The sequence below is a fragment of the Ovis canadensis genome, chromosome 3 (genome assembly GCF_042477335.2).
Source record: "Ovis canadensis isolate MfBH-ARS-UI-01 breed Bighorn chromosome 3, ARS-UI_OviCan_v2, whole genome shotgun sequence".
NCBI classification, from domain to species: Eukaryota; Metazoa; Chordata; class Mammalia; order Artiodactyla; family Bovidae; genus Ovis; species Ovis canadensis.
In genome coordinates, this window is record NC_091247.1 from 211633729 (window position 1) to 211656127 (window position 22399).

Genomic DNA, 22399 nt, shown 5'->3' on the forward strand with positions numbered 1-22399 from the left:
CAAGAATACTGGAGTGGGTTGCCATTTCCTTCTCCAAAGTATGAAAGTGAAAATCAAAAGTGAAGTCGCTCAGTTGTGCCTGACCCTTAGCGACCCCGTGGACTGCAGCCTACCAGGTTCCTCTGTCCATGGGATTTTCCAGGCAAGAATACTGGAGTGGGATGCCATTGCCTTCTCCTTCACTCACTCATTATCAGAGAAACACAAATCAAAACCACAATGAGTTACCATTTCATGCCAGTCAGAACTGCTGTGATCCAAAAGCAATAAATGCTGGAGAGGGTGTGGAGAAAAGGGAGCCCTCTTACACTAGGAGATCAGCCCTGGGATTTCTTTGGAAGGAATGATGCTAAAGCTGAAGCTCCAGTACTTTGGCCACCTCATGCGAAGAGCTGACTCATTGGAAGAGACTCTGATGCTGTGAGGGACTGAGGGCAGGAGAAGGGGACAACCGAGGATGGCATGATGGACTCAATGGATGTGAGTCTGAGTGATCTCTGGGAGATGGTGATGGACAGGGAGGCCTGGCGTGCTGCGATTCATGGGGTCACAAAGAGTCCGACATGACTGAGCAACTGAACTGAACTGAACTTACACTGTTGGTGGGAATGCAAACTAGTACAGCCACTATGAAGAAAAGTGTGGAGATTCCTTAAAAAACTGGAAATAGAACTGCTTTATGACCCAGCAATTCCACTGCTGGGCATACACACCAAGGAAACCAGAATTGAAAGAGACACATGTACCCCAATGTTCATCGCAGCACTGTTTATAATAGCAAGGACATGGAAACAACCTAGATGTCCATCAGCAGATGAATGGATAAGAAAGCTGTGGTACATATACACAATGGAGTATTACTCAGCCATTAAAAAGAATACATTTGAATCATTTCTAATGAGGTAGATTAAACTGGAGCCTATTATACAGAGTGAAGTAAGCCAGAAAGAAAAACACCAATACAGTATACTAATGCATATATATGGAATTTAGAAAGATGGTAACGATATCCCTGTGTGTGAGACAGCAAGAGATGCAGATGTATAGAACAGTCTTTTGGACTCTGTGGGAGACGGAGAGCGTGGTATCATTTGGGAGAATGGCATTGAAATATGTATAATATCATTTATGAACGGAATTGCCAGTCCAGGTTCGACGCATGATACTGGATGCTTCGGGCTGGTGCACTGGGATGACTCAGAGGGGTGGTACAGGGAAGGAGGAGGGAGTGGGGTTCAGGATGGGGAACACGTGTATACCTGTGGTGGATTCATGTTGATGTATGACAAAACCAATATAATATTATAAAGTAATTAACCTCCAATTAAAATAAAAAAATTTATATTTAAAAATACACTAATGGAGTTGACAAAGCCCAGGGAATGTAAAGAGTAATTTGTTCTTTTAAATATACAAATGATTAGAGCTAAGAATGAAAAGGATGAGAGAGGCATTCACCTACTTGGAAATAGCAAACATAAAGATTTTTATAATTTACTTAAATGGCATTATTAAAATAATATTGCATACTTATGATATTATGGAGATGCCCCATCCCCTTCAACCATTTAAACCACTCTCTCAGGGCTATTATTCCCATTTTACAGGTGAGGAAACTGAGTGGCAAGGAGAATGAGCAACTTAATGTAGTGTTGAAGCTAGAATTTATATCCATGTTATCTGATGTAGTGTCTGGACCCTTCAACATGTTCTTTCATAATTTCTGTGTATACCTGTGGCTGATTCATGGCAAAAACCAACAAAATTCTGTAAAGCAATTATCCTTCAATTAAAAAAAAATTAATTAAAGCAATATTCCCAAAGATACTTATTCTACACCACCTAAATGTCTTTGTTTAATTTTCCTTCATCCTAGGAGAAACTTTACCAGTGAATATTTACATCTGAATAATCATCATTTTTGATTACCTACTGTGAATCTCGTTCAGCCAAGAATGACATTCTCCTGATTACAGATTACTGAGGAAGCAACGTTGTGACAGGTAAAATAATCAAAAAGAGCATTAGAAAATTTAGGGTGTCTAGGCAAAAGAGAGCAGAACAAAGTGGTCTTTGTACAGCCATAAAACCACCGAGTCATGTGATTGTTGCTCTTCAGTTGCTAAGTCCAGTCCAATTCTCTGTAACCTCAGGGACTGCAGCATGACAGGCTTCTCTGTTCTTCACCATCTCCCAGAGTTTGCTCAGATTCATGTCCATTGAGTTAGTGATGCTATCTAAATATCTCATCCTCTGCCGCCCTCCTTTTGCCTTGGGTCTTTCCCAGCATCAGGGTCTTTTGCAATGATTCAAGTGGAGGCTAGACCAAAAGAGAAATACATTAGGTAGAGAATGATCCTCCGTAACTGTCAAAAAAGAAAGGAACAATAAAGAAAAATACCGAAAACCAAGTGTAAATCATGTGTACACTATAACAAAAATTGAAGACAAGTAACACAGAAAACATTTGAAATGTATATGTCAATTAAGGAATCATAGTCTTAATATACGAGGGGTTCTTTCTAATCAGTTAAAAAATAGCAATATAAAACTAGAAGAAAACATGAGGTGACAATTTATGAGAAAAAAATATTGTCAATAAGCTTTTGCAAAAAATTCATATGTGTATAAATAAACAGTCCATCTGAGAGCATTAGCTGTCTCTCCATTTGTTTGTGAGAAAAGCACAGTTAATACAAAGTCAGAGTGAAAAAAAAAAAAAAAACAAGAAAACAAAACCTCACCAAGATATGTATCTAACCATATCAAATTATTTTATCAATTTCCAAATCTAACTTAATTTTTTTCCTAAATAAATCATCTTAAAACGTACTAGAAGTCCTCATTGTATAATTGAATACTAGATAAAGTACACTTGCATAAACTGATCTAAAAGAAAAACTAACATTTCATAATAAATGGTGGGGGAGGAGAGTTAAGTAGGCTTTATCTTGAAAAGTAAAGTACGATACTATTGGAAAATGTTTTATCTTATATTTAAGATTTAAGCTACAATTGTATATATTCAATAATTTTTAGAATGGAAAGAATTAAGTGTTGAGATTTAAGGAGGGCCATTATTTTTCAACCTGATTTTATAATAGCAGAGTAGCATAACTCTAGCTCTTATTTGAGTTTTACAACATAATCATATAATGTGTCATTTTTGCAGAAAAAAATAGAATACCTCTCTGATTTTATTTTTATTGAGTGTCTCTTAATACTTCAATCTTCATTTCATTCTCCTTTGAAGCAGCTACTAATCTTAGTGTCCCTGTTGATTTTGTATATTTAAAGTATTAATTTGTATAATTCTGTTGCTCTCCCATATTTCAGTAAATGTGCCTGTGATTTAAACAAGTTTCTAATTTTATTAAACAAATCTCAAAGCTCTCAGAATATCTTAAATACTTTGAAAGCAAGGTTATTTTGCATAGCACACTCTGTGTGCATTAAGTTTTAGCATCTGCCAGCTGGTGAAATACAGTCAACAACTTCCTGGATGTCATGACATAGATGGAGGCTAATGCCAGGTGGGAAGAGCAGGTGCGTGGCAGCCAATTTTGCAAGTGTCAGCTCCTCAGTGAATAATTTTGCTTCTATTGCTTTTGACATTTATTACTTTCTTATACAGCCTCATAACTGCAGTGATTCTGTGAATGAAAGTTTGGGGACATTCTATACAGTATGTTAAAATTGAAGATGCTTTGACATAATTCTTAAGTGATTCTCACAGCTTTAAGGTGATGCCGTCAAGACAGACATAATTATTTCCACTATATACTTGACTTAGAAAGGTTACAAAATTTGCTTGAATTCATAGAATCATTGAATAAGGTAACTGAGATTTGAACCTAATTCAGTTCTTGTGCTAAATTCCTGTTTAATCCAATGTATTATACTGCCACCAAGGGGTATGAACTTTTATTCGCATACATCTGTAAATAAACAGGTTATTTCCATTCTTATGAACTGGGGAATATTGACGATCTCTTTACTTGTCTATTAGCAAAGTAATTTTTTCCTCTGTACCAGGGATGCTCTTCTTTAACGTTCACATATTTCTGAATTTGTATGATTTTATGCTTTAGATACACAAGGAGAACTTAATTATATGAAAAGGTTAACATGTATAGTATTTATTTTATCCAAGGTATTATATCCTAAAATTTATTAACCTATTATTACCATTCTTACTTTAATAGGAATAATAATCAAGATTCCAGGAGAAATAGCAATAACCTCAGATATGCAGATGACACCACCTTTACGGCAGAAAGTGAAGAGGGACTAAAGAGCCTCTTGATGAAGGTGAAAGAGAAGAGTGAGAAAACTGGCTTAAAACTCAACATTCAAAAAACTAAGGTCATGGCATCTGGTCCCATCACTTCATCGCAAATAGAGGGGGAAGCAGTGGAAAGAGTGACAGACTTTCTTTTCTTGGGCTCCAAAATCACTGTAGATGGTGACTGCAGCCTTGAAACTAAAAGACGCTTGCTCCTTAGAAGGAAAGCTATGACTGATCTACACAGCATATTAAAAAGCAGAGACATTACTTTGCCAACAAAGGTCCATCTAGTCAAAGCTATGGTTTTTCCAGTAGTCTTGTATGGATGTGAGAGTTGGACTGTGAAGAACGCTGAGCACTGAAGAATTGATGCTTTTGAACTGTGGTGTTGGAGAAGACTCTTGAGAGTCCCTTGGACTGCAAGGAGATCCAACCAGTCCATCCTAATGGAAATCAATCTTGAATATTCATTGGAAGGACTGATGCTTAAGCTGAAACTCCAATACTTTGGTCACCTGCTCTGAAGAACTGACTCATCTGAAAAGACCTTGATGCTGAGAAAGATTGAAGGTGGCGGGGGCAGGGGAATGGGGTGGGGGAGAAGAGGACGACAGAGGATGAGATGGTTGGATGGCATCACTGACTCAATGGACATGAGTTTGAGCAAGCTCTGGGAGATGGTGACTGGCAGGGAGGCCTGGCGGGTTGCAGCCCAAAAAAACAAAAGAGCAAATGGACTCAATATTGTAATAAATTCAATAAAGACCTTATAATCAAAAATATCTTAAAAAAAGAGAGACAGAACTTGAATACAGGAGAGCAATAGCATGTGTGTGCTCAGTTTTTAATACTTTACTGAGATCAGGTAAATACCCTTAAAGTAAATAACAACACATGTCTCAAAATGATAGAGACTTTTGGTGAAGAATGATTTGTCTACTCTTAGAATTTCTCAGTAAAATACTCCTGAATATATATGACTTATGGAAAGTCCAGTGTGTTAGTCACTCAGTCATGTCCGATTCTTTGCAACCCCATGGACTGTAGCCTGCCAGGCTCCTCTGTCCATGGAATTCTCCAGGCAAGAACACTGGAGTGGGTTGCCATGTCCTCCTCCAGGGGATCTTTTCAACCCAGAGATTGAACAGAGTTCTCCTGCAATACAGGCAGATTCTTTACTGTCTGAACCAGCTGAAAGTCCTGGAAAGTCCAGCATGGTACCATAAATTAAAATTTAAATTGAATATGTGTCAGAATATGTCAGAAATTTCTAGAGCTATGCAGTTGATGGGATATATTCATCAAATTCCTTCATGACTGGCAGTTTTCCCACCTGAACCATGACACACAGAGTTTGGGGAAGTGACCTAAAGGTAGTTTTTGAGCACTTCTAACCACAGTCTTTAAACTAAGCCTGGAGGATTGAAGGAGAAACTGCCCAGATGAAAAAAGCTTTGTTGACTTAGGAAATGGCATAAGGACAGTGCAGAAAGTCAGTGAAGAGTCCCTGCTTGAATTGAGGATTCCTTTGCACACTTGCTTCACTACAACTCTGAGATGGAATAAGTAAGTCATAGAATTCTCACAACTGAGTGTAGAAGACAGCTCATACCTCCATTTAGAGAGCTGGAATATAGATTTCAGCAAAAAGCCCCTTTGCTTGGGCTTGGTCTTATCTGTGCTGCCTGCCTCCTTCTCTGAATTGAATCCACAATTTATGGTCTTCTACTGGCCTCAAGAGGCTGCTCAGGTTTACCTGTGGAGAAGAGTAGCAACATTTGGTAACACCATCAGTAAAAATTTTCATATCACTACATGATCAAACTGTTCTCCAGTTTTATATTAAAGAAAGTTGACAGCTCTTTAATGAAAACATCCTAAAACTGAGGGCTCTCCTTTCCAATTTAATAGCGTCCCATTTTGTAGCAAGATATAACTCAATTCAATGATGAGAAAACAGAAAAAAATATGCATTTTGTGAACTCACATTTCTGTGCAGATGACAAATAACGTTATAAAAACAAAAAGTAGAGATATGTTACTCTGAAAAGTGTGTATTTCAGCTAACCCCAAATTTGAAAATTTTGAGTGTTTGGAATACTTGAGATAAAAAGAATAGACATCAAAAATTTCAAAGATAATGCTGAAAGGAATAACAAGTGAATACTCTCCTCAGACACTAAACATGTTTCAATATTTAAGCAAGTTTTCTATGTGAATCTGACATGAGACAGATAAATGAAACAAAAGAGATCATCTATAAATGTATTATTTTATATTACTATTAAGTTTCTTTTAAAGATGATGAAATAAATTGATGGAGAATAAAGACGTTGCTCAGTGTCTTGAGTCAAATGGGTGAAAATTTTGTGAAATAAAATATTTTATTTTTTACTAAACACCAAAGTCATTTCTGGAAAAGGAAATGGCACCCAACTCCAGTACTCTTGCCTGGAAAATCCCATGGACAGAGGAGCCTGGTAGGCTGCAGTCCATGGGGTCGCTAAGAGTTGGAAACGCCAGGGAGACTTCACTTTCACTTTTCACTTTCATGCATTGGAGGCGGAAATGGCAACCCACTCCAGTGTTCTTGCCTGGAGAATCCCAGGGACGGGGGAGCCTGATGGGCTGCCGTCTGTGGGGTCACACAGAGTCGGATACAACTGAAGTAACTTGGCAGAAAGTCATTTCTGAATGAATGAAATCTATACATAGGTATTAATTTAAAAGGAATATTCTAGGAATACCAGTGCCTTATACTTGTCAAGGGAAAGGCTACCCACTCCAGTGTTCTGACCTGGAGAATTCGATGGACTGTATCGTCCATGGGGTGGCAGAGTCAGACAGAACTGAGCAACTTTCACTTTCACCGATGCCTTATAAGCTAAGAAAACATAAAAAAAAAAGTTGATGTATGGCAAAGCCAATACAATATTGTAAAGTAATTAACCCCCAATGAAAATAAATAAACATATATATATATATTTTTTTTTTTTAGTTTTTTATTTTTTAAATTTTAAAATCTTTAATTCTTACATGCGTTCCCAAACATGAACCCCCCTCCCACCTCCCTCCCCATAACATCTCTCTGGGTCATCCCCATGCACCAGCCCCAAGCATGCTGTATCCTGTGTCAGACATAGACTGGCGATTCAATTCTTACATGATAGTATACATGTTAGAATGCCATTCTCCCAAATCATCCCACCCTCTCCCTCTCCCTCTGAGTCCAAAAGTCCGTTATACACATCTGTGTCTTTTTTCCTGTCTTGCATACAGGGTCGTCATTGCCATCTTCCGAAATTCCATATATATGTGTTAGTATACTGTATTGGTGTTTTTCTTTCTGGCTTACTTCACTCTGTATAATCGGCTCCAGTTTCATCCATCTCATCAGAACTGATTCAAATGAATTCTTTTTAATGGCTGAGTAATACTCCATTGTGTATATGTACCACAGCTTTCTTATCCATTCATCTGCTGATGGACATCTAGGTTGTTTCCATGTCCTGGCTATTATAAACAGTGCTGCTATGAACATTGGGGTACATGTATCTCTTTCAATTCTGGTTTCCTAGGTGTGTATGCCCAGCGGTGGGATTGCTGGGTCATAAGGTAGTTCTATTTGCAATTTTTTAAGGAATCTCCACACTGTTCTCCATAGTGGCTGTACTAGTTTGCATTCCCACCAACAGTGTAGGAGCGTTCCCTTTTCTCCACACCCTCTCCAGCATTTATTGCTTGCAGATTTTTGGATCACAGCCATTCTGACTGGTGTGAAGTGGTACCTCATTGTGGTTTTGATTTGCATTTCTCTAATAATGAGTGATGTTGAGCATCTTTTCATGTGTTTGTTAGCCATCCGTATGTCTTCTTTGGAGAAATGTCTCTTTAGTTCTTTGGCCCATTTTTTGATTGGGTCGTTTATTTTTCTGGAATTGAGCTGCAGGAGTTGCTTGTATATTTTTGAGATTAGTTGTTTGTCAGTTGCTTCATTTGCTATTATTTTCTCCCATTCAGAAGGCTGTCTTTTCACCTTGCTTATATTTTCCTTTGTTGTGCAGAAGCTTTTAATTTTAATTAGATCCCATTTGTTTATTTTTGCTTTTATTTCCAGAATTCTGGGAGGTGGATCATAGAGGATCCTGCTGTGATTTATGTCTGAGAGTGTTTTGCCTATGTTCTCCTCTAGGAGTTTTATAGTTTCTGGTCTTACATTTAGATCGTTAATCCATTTTGAGTTTATTTTTGTGTGCGGTGTTAGAAAGTGATCTAGTTTCATTCTTTTACAAGTGGTTGACCAGTTTTCCCAGCACCACTTGTTAAAGAGATTGTCTTTACTCCATTGTATATTCTTGCCTCCTTTGTCAAAGATAAGGTGTCCATATGTGTGTGGATTTCTCTCTGGGCTTTCTATTTTGTTCCATTGATCTATATGTCTGTCTTTGTGCCAGTACCATACTGTCTTGATGACTGTGGCTTTGTAGTAGAGCCTGAAGTCAGGCAAGTTGATTCCTCCAGTTCCATTCTTCTTTCTCAAGATTGCTTTGGCTATTCGAGGTTTTTTGTATTTCCATACAAATCTTGAAATTATTTGTTCTAGTTCTGTGAAAAATGTGGCTGGTAGCTTGATAGGGATTGCATTGAATTTGTAAATTGCTTTGGGTAGTATACTCATTTTCACTATATTGATTCTTCCGATCCATGAACATGGTATATTTCTCCATCTATTAGTGTCCTCTTTGGTTTCTTTCATCAGTGTTTTATAGTTTTCTATATATAGGTCTTTAGTTTCTTTAGGTAGATATATTCCTAAGTATTTTATTCTTTTCGTTGCAATGGTGAATGGAATTGTTTCCTTAATTTCTTTTTCTGCTTTCTCATTATTCGTGTATAGGAATGCAAGGGATTTCTGTGTGTTGATTTTATATCCTGCAACTTTACTATATTCATTGATTAGCTCTAGTAATTTTCTGGTGGAGTCTTTAGGGTTTTCCATGTAGAGGATCATGTCATCTGCAAACAGTGAGAGTTTTACTTCTTCTTTTCCCATTTGGATTCCTTTAATTTCTTTTTCTGCTCTGATTGCTGTGGCCAAAACTTCCAGAACTATGTTGAATAGTAGCGGTGAAAGTGGACACCCTTGTCTTGTTCCTGACTTTAGGGGAAATGCTTTCAATTTTTCACCATTGAGGATAATGTTTGCTGTGGGTTTGTCATAGATAGCTTTTATCATGTTGAGGTATGTTCCTTCTATTCCTGCTTTCTGGAGAGTTTTTATCATAAATGGATGTTGAATTTTGTCAAAGGCCTTCTCTGCATCTATTGAGATAATCATATGGTTTTTATTTTTCAATCTGTTAATGTGGTGAATTACATTGATTGATTTGCGGATATTGAAGAATCCTTGCATCCCTGGGATAAAGCCCACTTGGTCATGGTGTATGATCTTTTTAATGTGTTGTTGGATTCTGATTGCTAGAATTTTGTTGAGGATTTTTGCATCTATGTTCATCAGTGATATTGGCCTGTAGTTTTCTTTTTTTGTGACATCTTTGTCAGGTTTTGGTATTAGGGTGATGGTGGCCTCATAGAATGAGTTTGGAAGTTTACCTTCCTCTGCAATTTTCTGGAAGAGTTTGAGGAGGATAGGTGTTAGCTCTTCTCGAAATTTTTGGTAGAATTCAGCTGTGAAGCCATCTGGACCTGGGCTTTTGTTTGTTGGAAGATTTCTGATTACAGTTTCAATTTCCATGCTTGTGATGGGTCTGTTAAGATTTTCTATTTCTTCCTGGTTCAGTTTTGGAAAATTGTAGTTTTCTAAGAATTTGTCCATTTCTTCCACGTTGTCCATTTTATTGGCATACAACTGCTGATAGTAGTCTCTTATGATCCTTTGTATTTCTGTGTTGTCTGTTGTGATCTCTCCATTTTCATTTCTAATTTTATTGATTTGATTTTTGTCTCTTTGCTTCTTGATGAGTCTGGCTAATGGTTTGTCAATTTTATTTACCCTTTCAAAGAACCAGCTTTTGGTTTTGTTGATTTTTGCTATGGTCTCTTTTGTTTCTTTTGCATTTATTTCGGCCCTAATTTTTAAGATTTCTTTCCTTCTACTAACTCTGGGGTTCTCCAACTCTTCCTTTTCTAGTTGCTTTAGCTGTAGAGTTAGGTTATTTATTTGACTTTTTTCTTGTTTCTTGAGGTATGCCTGTAGTGCTATGAACTTTCCTCTTAGCACTGCTTTTATAGTGTCCCACAGGTTTTGGGTTGTTGTGTTTTCATTTTCATTAGTTTCTATGCATATTTTGATTTCTTTTTTTATTTCTTCTGTGATTTGTTGGTTATTCAGAAGTGTGTTGTTCATCCTCCATATGTTGGAATTTTTAATAGTTTTTCTCCTGTAATTGAGATCTAATCTTAATGCATTATGGTCAGAAAAGATGCTTGGAATGATTTCGATTTTTTTGAATTTATCAAGTTTAGATTTATGGCCCAGGATGTGATCTATCCTGGAGAAGGTTCCATGAGCACTTGGAAAAAAGGTGAAATTCATTGTTTTGGGGTGAAATGTCCTATAGATATCAATTAGGTCTAACTGATCTAATGTATCATTTAAAGTTTGCGTTTCTTTGTTAATTTTCTGTTTAGTTGATCTGTCCATAGGTGTGAGTGGGGTATTAAAGTCTCCCACTATTATTGTGTTATTGTTGATCTCCCCTTTCATACTTGTTAGCATTTGTCTTACATATTGCAGTGCTCCTATATTGGGTGCATATATATTTATAATTGTTATATCTTCTTCTTGGATTGTTCCTTTGATCATTATGTAGTGGCCTTCTTTGTCTCTTTTCACAGCCTTTGTTTTAAAGTCTATTTTATCGGATATGAGTATTGCCACTCCTGCTTTCTTTTGGTCTCTATTTGCGTGGTATATCTTTTTCTAGCCCTTCACTTTCAGTCTGTATGTGTCCCTTGTTTTGAGGTGGGTTAAACGTATATTTTAAAAAATTGCATAATAGAAAAATGGCTCACTTAACCTCAGTATATTGAACTATATAGATGAAAATAGCTAAATTTTTAAATGGAACAATAAGTATCAAGAATTTTCAGGACTATTGACAACAAATTAATACTTCAATTTTTTTTTAATTTATTTATCTACTTTTGGCTATACTAGGTCTTCATTGCTGCAGGGGCTACTCTCTCATTGCAGTGCACAGGCATCTCACTGTGGTGGCTTCTCTTGTGGAGCATGAGCTCTAGGGCAGGAGGGTTTCAGTAATTGCGGTTCCCATGCTCTAGAGCACAGGCTCAATAGTTGTGGCACATGGGCTTAGTTGCTCCATGGCATGTGGAATCTTCCTGGATTAGTGATTGAACCCTTGTTCCCTACAGGCAGATTCTTTACTGCTGAGCCAGCAGGGAAGCCCCAGTACATCAGTTATATAAAGAACTCAGGCAGGATATGAAGGGAGCAGGGGATTCCCTGATAGCTCAGTTGGTAAAGAATCCACTGGTAATGCAGGAGACCCTGGTTCAATTCCTGGGTTGGGAACATCCTCCAGAGAAGGAATAGGCTTCCCACTCCAGCATTGTTGGGCTTCCCTTGTGGCTCAGCTGGTAAAGAATCTGCCAGCAACGTGGGAGACATGCGTTCAGTCCCTGATTTGGGAAGATCCCCTGGAGAAGGGAAAGGCTACCCATGCCAGTACTCTGACCTGGAGAATTCCATGAACCGTATAGTCCATGGGGATGCAAAGTGTCAGGCACAACTGAGCAAGTTTCACTTTCACTTCATTTTCTGTGATATCAGTGTTATAAATGTGTTAAGATTCATTTTGGCCAACCTGGATGCTCAGACAATTGCTCTTTTTGTTTATAACTCTTCCATGATCTCCCTCCCAAACATTTACGTTTAAAGAGAAAGTTTTTCTGAGTTAAAAAAGATTTTCCTTTAATGTTAAATACTCTGTCCTTGTACATTACTCTTCTGCTTCTGGAACCTCAAAACAAAGTTTCTAAATAGCACTTACAAATTGAAAAGAGAAACATTAACATCCCAATAGATTTATGGGAAAAAAAGTTAAAAAAAAAAAGAATAAAATGGGAAATACAAATAATTCAATTGATGAGGTACAACTCAATTTTATTAATCAAAGACAATAAAATCATACTCTCAGTGAAGTTACATCTACAATGTTCTATCAAATTAACATGGAAAGATGCTAAATTTTATCCTTTAACTGTTCTGAAATAGTTTGAGGTCATGTAAGTTGTTTTAAAAATAATTTGGCAATAATTAAAATGATAACAAATCATTACTTATTGTTTAAGTAATAACTATTAGTTACTTAGGATTTTAGATGTTTAAATAATTTGGCCAAGAAGTTATACTCTTAGGAATGTATATCTTTGTAAAGATTTATTTGTTTATTGGCTGTGGTGGGCCTTTGTTACTGCACCCAGACTTTCTTTAGTTGTGACGCGTGGGCTCAGTCATTGCAGCTCAAGGGCTCTACAGTGCTGGCTCAGTAGTTGTGGCACCTGGGGTTATTTGCCCCACAGCTTGTGGGATCACCCTGCACCAGGGATCAAACCAGTGTCCCCTGCATTGCCAGACAGATTCTTAACCACTTGACCACCAAGGAAGCCCAGGAATCTACAACTTTAAGAAATCATAAATGTAAAAACAATTTGCACAGGTACATTTATTGTCTCAATAATTATAAAAGTAAACACATGGAAATACTCTGTATCCAACAATAAGAGAATGATGAAGTAAACTATGGGAAATTCAATTGATAGAATATGATGGAATCAATAAAATCATTGTTTCTGTTCAGACACTCAGTCGTGTCCAACTCTTTGAGACCCCATAGACTGCAACATGCCAGGCTTCCCTCTCCTTCACCATCTCCTGGAGCTTGCTCAAACTCATGTCCATTCAATTGGTGATGCCATCCAACCATCTGATCATCTGTCATCCCCCTTTCCTCCTGCTTTCAATCTTTCCCTAACATCAGGGCCTTTTCTAATGAGTTGGCTTTTTGCCCCAGGTGGCCAAAGTATTGGAGCTTCAGTTTCAGCATCAGTCCTTCCAAAGAATATTCAGGATCAATTTCGTTCAGGATTGACTGGTTTGATCTCTTTGAAGTGCAAGGGACTCTCAAGAGTCTTCTCCAACACCATAGTTCAAAAGCATTAATTCTCAAGATAACTACCCAACCCCCACCCCCACCCCCCACCCCCCACTGTAGAATGATGAAACTTAGAAATCAAAAATCAGGTAATGTTGTGTCCAATTAGAAAATTATAAGATGGCCTTGGCTTTTTTGTCACTGTTTTGGAGATTTTCTTTCATTTTCTTATGGTCACAGAGCGGCTTTGATGAGGTTGGTGTCCTATGATGTTACTACCTCTCCAACAGAAAAATATCCAGTCCTGACTGTGACTGCCACGTCATCTCCTAGCGACGTCAAGGTCTAGCTATTCCTGTCAGCTGGGGGCAGCATTTCATACATTTCAAAGGCAGCTTTTGTCCTTCTCACAATAAGAGAAAACTAGCTCCAGGTGAACTGGATACCCAGATCAAGAATCTGACTATCTGACTGGAAGACATAAAAGACTGTGTACAGGACATCTAACTTACTAAAAGTCTCTCAGCCAATATTTACAGAGACACTTTCCAATGAGATAATGTATGTCTTTTGTCAAGATTCCCTCTTCCCTAGAAAACACTGATTGACCACCAAATAAATTTTCTATCGTTTCTTACTTTCTCACTGGATTATCCTCCTTTCCTGCACATTTATTTTTTTCCCTTAAATATTGAATGTTAGAGTAACATTCCTTTTCATGAAAAATTCCATATTTGGCTAGTTTCAAAGGCTGTGACACTGTATTTTTCTTGCTTCTAATGTTTGACCCCTAGTAGATGAGGCTGGTGTAGAGGCTTGTGCAGGATTCCTGGTGGGAATACTATTTATGATTATTCTAAAGAAAATGAAGTAAGTAGAAATCTAACAATATGTGTATAAGATGTGAGTCCTAATAATTACAAAATGGTACTAAAAGATAGGGTTTCCCTCGTAGCTCAGAAGTAAAGTGCCAGGGTCCAGCCCCGGTGGATCCAGGGAATTCGAAGGTGGGGACAGAGTCGCTGTCTTTGGAAAACTACATATTTAAATACAGATATATAGAGATATTAGAAACGGATAGTGCAGGAGGAAGATTAGTGGAGAAAAAGAGGCTGAATAACTTGGATTACGTGGAATTGCATCCATGCTCCTGATGGGAATTTAGCCAGAAAAATGGGAGCAAGAAAGAAGCGACATGGGGGAATCACTCTTTCTGGAAACTGATCCGATTTCTTTATTTTTGGGTTTGCTTATATACCTTTTGTTACACATAGGGATGAATACAGAGTCAGGTGGGAGTCAGCAGTCCTGACCTTTATTAAAATCAGGTGCTTCACATAAATGTATAAAAAAGGTACATCATCTTCTGGCCATGAGTGAGACCTGCTGACATTTTATGATCCTTTCTTTCTGATAACCAAAAAACTTATTTCTTCCAAGGGTGTTTTTTCTTAAACCAGGCACCACCCTCCAAATAAAGTTACATTCCTATAGGGTGAGGGTGTAGTGAGTTACAATCAAGAAAGGAATTTATTTAACCCAAGGTTAACATGATTAGTCTTAAAGGTTAATACTTATTTCTCCTATATGCTTAAAGGTTAATACTTATTTCTCCTATATGTTAGTTATATTCATTATAAGGGTAGGGAACATGGAGATTTAGCAGCAAACATCAGCCCAACAAATGAAAATCCTTTCACCAATGTTCCCCTTAAGATCTATTTGGTCTTAAGATAGTGATAAAGCTACATTTTTACATAACAAGGACACAGTGATTTATGACAAAGAACAGTGATCTATTACAAAGGAGAAAATTCATTAACTCAAAAAGTCTAGTATTGCTAACCTTAAAAACTACTATATTTCCTTTTCTATAGTCCAAATATATTGATTAATATATTTCCAGGTGCCTAAGGATATGGAGGCCTGGCGGTAATCATTGACTCAACAAGAAGAAAAAGCCCTGTGCTAATTAAGACTCTCAAAATACTCTAAAACTCTCTGTGCTGTTTATGGTTGAGAGGTAGTAAACAGTCATGTGGCAGGAGTATGGATAATCCTGTCACACAAGCTAGTCTGTCAGCAGAGAGGTTTGACCTGAGACATCCTTGTCCCACCCAGAGCAGGGAATTAGCAGCAGTTATTGACACAACAAATGAAAAACCCTTCACCAATATAATTCCTAACCAACCCACTATACTAATAATTTCTAACTCCCCAAAAGAATTTGCCTTTAGTAAGTCTAAAACATCTTGTGCCTCTCAGGTTGGGAGGCTGTAATCAATCACATGTGGCCTTAGGAACCTATACAGGTGGGCTAGATAACCTTCAGAGGAGTCCGTAAGCTGAAACACTCTTGTCACGCCCAAGAATTTTTATTGCCTTGGAGCTGCACGTTTACTCCTTCTCTGAGAGAAACGGTTATGGGGGAGAGCCCCCGTAAAGTCAGAGGTGTAGGTGAGAGCATAAAACAGACTCTGGTTTTGGGGTTAGATGCTCAGGAACAGGGGGTCTCCTGAGGCTTGATCATGCCTTTGCGTATGCCAAGCCTCCTTCCTCATGACCTTTGCCATGGGCGGAGTTCCTCACACTGGCCCCTGGCAGTAAAGAATCTGCCTGCCAATGCAGGAGTCGCAGGTTCAATGCTTGGGTCAAGAAGATCCCCTGGAGAAGGAAGTGGAAACCCACTTTGGTATCCTTGTCATGGATAGAAGAATCTGGTGGGCTGTAGTCCATGGGGTCACAAAGAGCCAGACATTACTGAGCAGCTGAACAACAATAGCAATAAAAATATATAAGAAGACTTCAGTAAAGAGATAGATCAAGTTCATGGAATTTTGTCAATAGGCTCCAGTAGCATGAGGTGGGCTTGTGAAATATTTAACAGTTCTCTTGTACTTCAGGAGACATGTGTCTTAATCATCTATTCATATATTTTATTTAAAGGAAAGTAACTTCTTTTGATTTGACAGGATGGGATTCTTTAGAATGGACTGTAATAAGAAAAAAAATACATTTGAATATGTATTAGGTCAGATTTTTGAAATGTAAAAGAAATTTGTCGCAGAAAGACTGTGACCTTTCCACTACAGAAAGGGTAAAAATTGAAGGCAAAGAAACTCAGAATGGTCATGGAAGAGCAGTTTTTAGAGTTATTGGAGGGATATAGATGTCTATAGGTTTCCAGCTGATTCCATCATTAGTTTGCTTTTTCCTGTTTTATTTTTTTTTAATATGAGAATGGGGAGGAAAATTAGTTGTTCAATGAATTAATGAGAGAGAAGGAGTTTACCCCGGTGAAAACCACATATTTCTTCCCACTACTGTATTTTATTCACTTTAAGCAGGGTTAGGAGGAGTATTGACACCTCGAGCAGCTGTGGGTGTCACATTGCCTTTTCTGCTTCCACAAGAAAAGGTAAAAAACAAGCTTGATTTGTCCTGGTAATTTGAAAACTTTGATCGAAAGTGTCAGTTCCAAAATATTGTTTAAACATTGTTTTTGCGTCTTCCAAATTTGGCACAAATGGACTTTTGAACCAGCATCTCTAAGTGACCTGGAAGTTGATTTCAGAAATGAGCCACTTTGCCATTAGTCATGCTCATGGCACTGTGCTCCTGAGACCCCATGACAACGTAAGACTTCTGTTTAAATGAGTAGCCATTCTGAATCTGGATGTATACTCTCTTATAATTTCATTTGAACGTCTTACTTGGGTTTGTAGTCTTGTCTATAAAATGAATGCTTTTTCATATAAGAAGCAGCTGATAATTTTTATCAATTCAATTTAAAGGAGTCAAAAAATTGTTATTATACAGTGCATCTTGCCTTATGTCCTTTCTACTTGGAGTTGATTCCATTTTTTAATCCAGTGCTAATGAAGCTGCTAGAATGTTTTCCTTGTAACAATTGAAACATCAGTTTTACATGTCTGATAGCTTGGTAGGCTGTCAACTTCATGACCACATGGTTATTTTCTCCAACATCCCTACACTGGTTTCTGTTCTCCTCGCTCCATTTGTCATTTTATCTTCTGTGTTAATTGAAAAGAAACAATTCATTTTATCATTTTCTTGGTTTGGTTTCAATAACTTCTATTTTCTTACACAGCCAACTGCCATCTTGTCCTATCATAACATGTGTGCTTTCTCTATCTATATTTCTAGTTTCTTGGTATTTTTCCCATGGAGTTTTGTGAGGACTCTCCAGTGTAATTGCCAAGGACTGAGTCAGATCATTTTGACATATATCTCACAAAGATACAAAGGGAATACCTTGTGGATTCAGAGAATGTTTTCAGCCTCATTTAGGCTTTGCACTTAGCTTATTTTTAGCTACCTCTTAAAGGCTGGATAAGAGCTTATTCCAGATTTCAGCATGCAATGCTAAAATTGTATCAGTCGTTTCTGGGCAATCAGAAACAGAAGTAGCACTTGTCATTGTGGACACTGGGTGCCTTTCATGATTTGTTATCCCATAACCTAAGGCGGACATCTGTGTTGGGTAACTTTTCAGGATAATTTGTTTCCAAGTCATCCACACATTCTACAGACTGAAATAGAATTCAGATGGCTCTTCATTCATGAGTAGTATTTCAGAGGATGGAGATGATGCTTTTTGCTTTGTTCTTCTCAAAGATGAATTAAAAAAAAAAAGATGAATTTTCTAAGAATGTGGTATTGCTTCTTGGTTTTCTTTTCTTTGAAACTTTGTGATGACTGTATTTCCATGAGAAGTAAAGACAAAACATTTCTGAGGTTGCGGTAGACAAGGGTAGACAGTAAAAACTGGAAAATCATTTTGAAATGTGTCATTTTCAGTTTACCAAATAATCTATTAGATTGTTAAGAGTTACAGGGAATGAAAAAAAAAAAAAGGCTTCTTTATAGATACAGAAACATCAAGCATTAGAAACCATCAATACTATTCCAAACAACCACAGTAAAACATCCCTCATCAGTTCATTTAGCCTTAAATGAAAATGAAATGTCAGTCAATCAGTCATGTCTGACTCTTTGCAATCTGATGGACTGTAGCCTGCCGGGCTCCTCTGTTAATGGGACTGAAGTGGGTTGCCATTCGTTTCTCCAGGGAATCTTCCAAGGGATCAAACCAAGGTATTAATTATTCTACTGCACTTTTGGTCAGCAGTTTCATAAAGTTGTTTCTTAATTAAAAAGAGTTCTGGAAATCTTGATCAACACACTAGAAAGATTTGAATATTGTCCAAGTAAGCACATTAGAAGCCTCTCCCCAAAAGTCTATTGTTTGGAGGGGGAGTTTGGGGACTTTGAGGTGTCTGCTTCTGTGTTCTTCCATGGGGCTCAAAGGTGCTACTTCTTCAATTCTGGCCTCTAGCTGGTTTCAGGCTCTTTGTATAAGCATCAGAATAAAACAGAACTGCCTGTAGAGGGATGCTGCTGCTGCTAAGTTGCTTCAGTTGTGTCCGACTCTGCAACCCCATAGACGGCAGCCCACCAGGCTCCCCCGTCTCTGAGTTTCTCCAGGCAAGAACACTGGAGTGGGTTGCCATTTCCTTCTCCAATGCATGAAAGTGAAAAGTGAAAATGAAGTTGCTCAGTCGTGTCTGACTCCTAGCGACCCCATGGACTGCAGCTTACCAGACTCCTTCATCCATGGGATTTTCCAGGCAAGAGTACTGGAGTCGGGTGCCATTGCCTTCTCCATAGATACATTTTTTTTGCTCATTTTACAACAGGTAAAATTGGAGTGGGGCTTCCCAGCTGGTAGAGTGGTAAAGACTCTGCCTGCCAATGCAGGAGACATGGGTTCTATCTCTGGGTCAGGAAGATTCCCTGGAAAAGGAAATGACAACCCACTCTACTATTCTCGCCTGGGAAATCCTGTAAACAGAGGAGCCAGATGGGCTATAGTCCATGGGGTTGCAGAAGAGTCAGACACAACTTAGCGACTGAGCACACACACAAAAAATTGGACTACATGGAAGTTGAGTACTTTGCCCAGGGTCACAGAAGCAATAAGCAAAGAGTCAGGAATTCCCACCAGGAAACCTGGTTCCTATACTATTATCCCAAACAACTAACTGTAAGATGTACCACTACCACCTCCTACACACACACACAGACACACACACACACATGCTGGTGCACTTGGCAAAGCCACTTATCTTCTGAGGAGCCTTCACTATCTCAATTGAAACCTTCCCTCTGGCATTTTGAGGTGCTGTTGTCGATGTATCTTCTTCAAGTAAGCCCCGGGAGGCCCATGGTTTGAAGTTGTTCCAAATAAGCCTGGAACAAATTTATCTCCAAGGCCAACCTCTGTGAACACTGAAGGGCTGAGACAAGATCCCTGCTAGCCATGAGGTCCCCTTTGTACACATGAGAAAAATGCACTTCTTTGGTGGTGAACGTGCTTTTTAAAGTGTGTCTCGTCTGTCCCTTCAGGGCTGAGACAGAGCCACCCCAACCCACGGAGATATAGAATTTCTCTGAGTTTTCTTATAATAGATCATGCCTTTCTTCTATTATGGGTGCAGGGCACTTTTTAAATCCAACATTATTTGCTTAAAAATTACCTTGTCCACTTCCAAAATTCCAGTTGGAGTATTTGGCTTAGAGACAGATAGTGAGGTTTACAACTGGCAGAAGATCAACCATGCAGATTGAAAGATTTAATGATGCTGTGCATACAGGAGTGTCAACGAGTCTTTACTGCTTGGAGGCATAGTAGGTTTTCAGTGCTTCCTGTAGAGAGGCCAATGTCTATCACGTTGGCCTTATTTTTCTGGTGAAAGGAGATTTCACAGAACTTTCAACAAAAAATACAACAGGTCAACTTCAGCTGGAAAGAGTGGTGGCTGTGGCTGGGGGCTGCTTTGTAGTTCAGTGCAGACCACAAGGTTCTCACACATTTGCAAGGCACTGTGAGGGCTTCCCCAACCACAGCATTTTCTTATCAGAACTCAGGATGTGATCACACCTCCTCCAACCATCAGTCAGAAGGGAGGGTGAGGTTGATTCCATCCTACCAAGGGATACATCTGGCCAGAGAGAGGGTCAGAAGTTAGGGAAGGTCACCTGTGACTCTGACAGGAGCAGTTTTGGGGAAATGGTAGAGAAAAAGAACACTATACACAAACGAACAAAACCAGACATTCATGTGGGTTCAAGGAAGAGACTAAGAGGAGTAAGTCGAGAGGGGATTATAGACAACTCTTTAGAAGACGTATTTTGTAAAAAAGAGTACCAAGATAGCTGAAAATTGTAATCATTACAGTGAAATTGTGGTTAAAGGTATTTAACTCAAAGGGATCCTTAATTTTAGTTCCAGACGCTATTTTTTGTTAACTTATTTAGGAGTTAAATCAGATAGTTTGAAACCATTGTTTTAGTCTCACTAGAGAGCCAAGGTCCTAGGTAATGAAACAGGTGAGTTTGGATGGAATGGTTAATGACGGACCAGGAGCTGATGCAGGCACACAGGATCATTGAAGAGTGGGCCTGGGATTCAACCTTCGGCTCTGAGTGGCACCCGCCCATTGCCAGCAGCAGTTCTAGTTCTAGGGGGCAGATGCCATGTGTCCTGAAATCAGACTGAGGAACTCAGACTACACCGAGGCCCTACAGAAGGCACTGGGGATTGGAGCAGTGAGGAACCAGAGGAAATGAGAGCAAGACCAGCTGGCTACTCCTGAACCAAGATCCTGAACATAAAGAGGTAGAGCCAGCACCAGTGGGTGACGGAGAAGATGTAGTTGCTGATATCCAGGATCAGATCCATGTGTGATGGAGGAGGCATTGTTCCTGAGCAGATGGAACTGGAGTCCCTGAAGGCCCTTAACTGTCTTCTCAGGCTCTGCGAGCCCTGGGGCTTCATTTGTCAGACCCACCATTAGAAAACAAAGATGAAGATGAGGAGTGAGCCACAGCATGGAGCAACCACAGTTCTGTTCCCATGGACCCAGGGCCCAGAACACACAGAACTGATGAGGAGAATGGCTGGAGTACATCTGTCTGCACCAGGGGCTCCTGCCTGGACTCAGAAGATTATCAATTGTCCAGTGGGAAGATGTGGTACAGTAGGTCCTCCAAGCTAGGCAGAATGGCCTGCCTGGAAGTGACCACCCTTAGAGTGGCCGTATCTACCTGCATTCCAAACCAGAACCAGCACCGTACTGAATACATCTTGGTTGAAATGTCCATCTCCATCCTCCCTGTATATACAGCCTATGGACCATAGCCTGCCAGGCTCCTCTGTCCAAGGGATTCTCCATGTAAGAATACTGGAGTGGGTTGCCGTACCCTCCTCCAGGGAATCTTCCTGACCCAGGGATCAAACCAGAGTCTTTTTAAGTCTCTCATATGGCAGGCAGATTCTTTATCACTTGCGCCACCAAGAAAACCCATATATATGTATGTATGTCAATCCTAAACTCCCAATCTATCTCCCTCCTCTCCCTCCACTCTTCTGCCTGGTAATCATAAGTTTGTTCTGTTTTGTAAATAAATTTATTTGTATCATTTTTTAGATTCCACATACAAGAAATATCAGATGATATTTGTCTTTCTTTGCCTGATTTACTTTACTTAATATGAGAATCTCTAGTTCCATCCATGTTGCTGCAAGTGGCATTATTCATTCTTTTTAATGGCTGAGTAATATTCCATTGTATATATGTGCCATATCTTCCTAATGCACTCATCTGTTGATGGACATTTGGGTTGCTTCTACGAACATGGACTTAAGACAAATAGAAATACCTACTACTATACACCTCCAAAGGAAGGGATTCAAAATGACAAGATTTTTTGTTAAATACCTCTTCTTTACATTGCTTTCTCTCTTTTTTCCCAACCGTCATTTCCTGCTGTGTAGTCTTATGTTTCACCCTAGGCATATTTTCATCCCTTATTCTAATCTACCATTTATAGTTTGTGAACTACTCAAATAATCAAACCCATCAGAATTGTGCATAATGTAACTACA

The 22399-nt window shown here is 38.8% G+C and overlaps 1 protein-coding gene and 1 pseudogene across 1 annotated transcript in view; one reads left to right on the forward strand and one right to left on the reverse strand.

Moving 5' to 3' along the window:
* Positions 1-753: 753 nt before the first annotated feature.
* LOC138437834 (C-type lectin domain family 2 member D11-like) overlaps positions 754-22399 on the reverse strand; it is a 102348-nt gene continuing 80702 nt past the window's right edge. Inside the window, exons 8-9 of the transcript XR_011256181.1 lie at positions 5901-6044; positions 754-2320 (exon numbers count right to left, since the gene is read on the reverse strand). The gene's annotated coding sequence lies outside the window, so the exon portion shown is untranslated. The remainder of the gene's footprint in view (positions 2321-5900; positions 6045-22399) is intronic.
* LOC138436418 (male-enhanced antigen 1 pseudogene) lies at positions 20833-21533 on the forward strand (annotated as a pseudogene).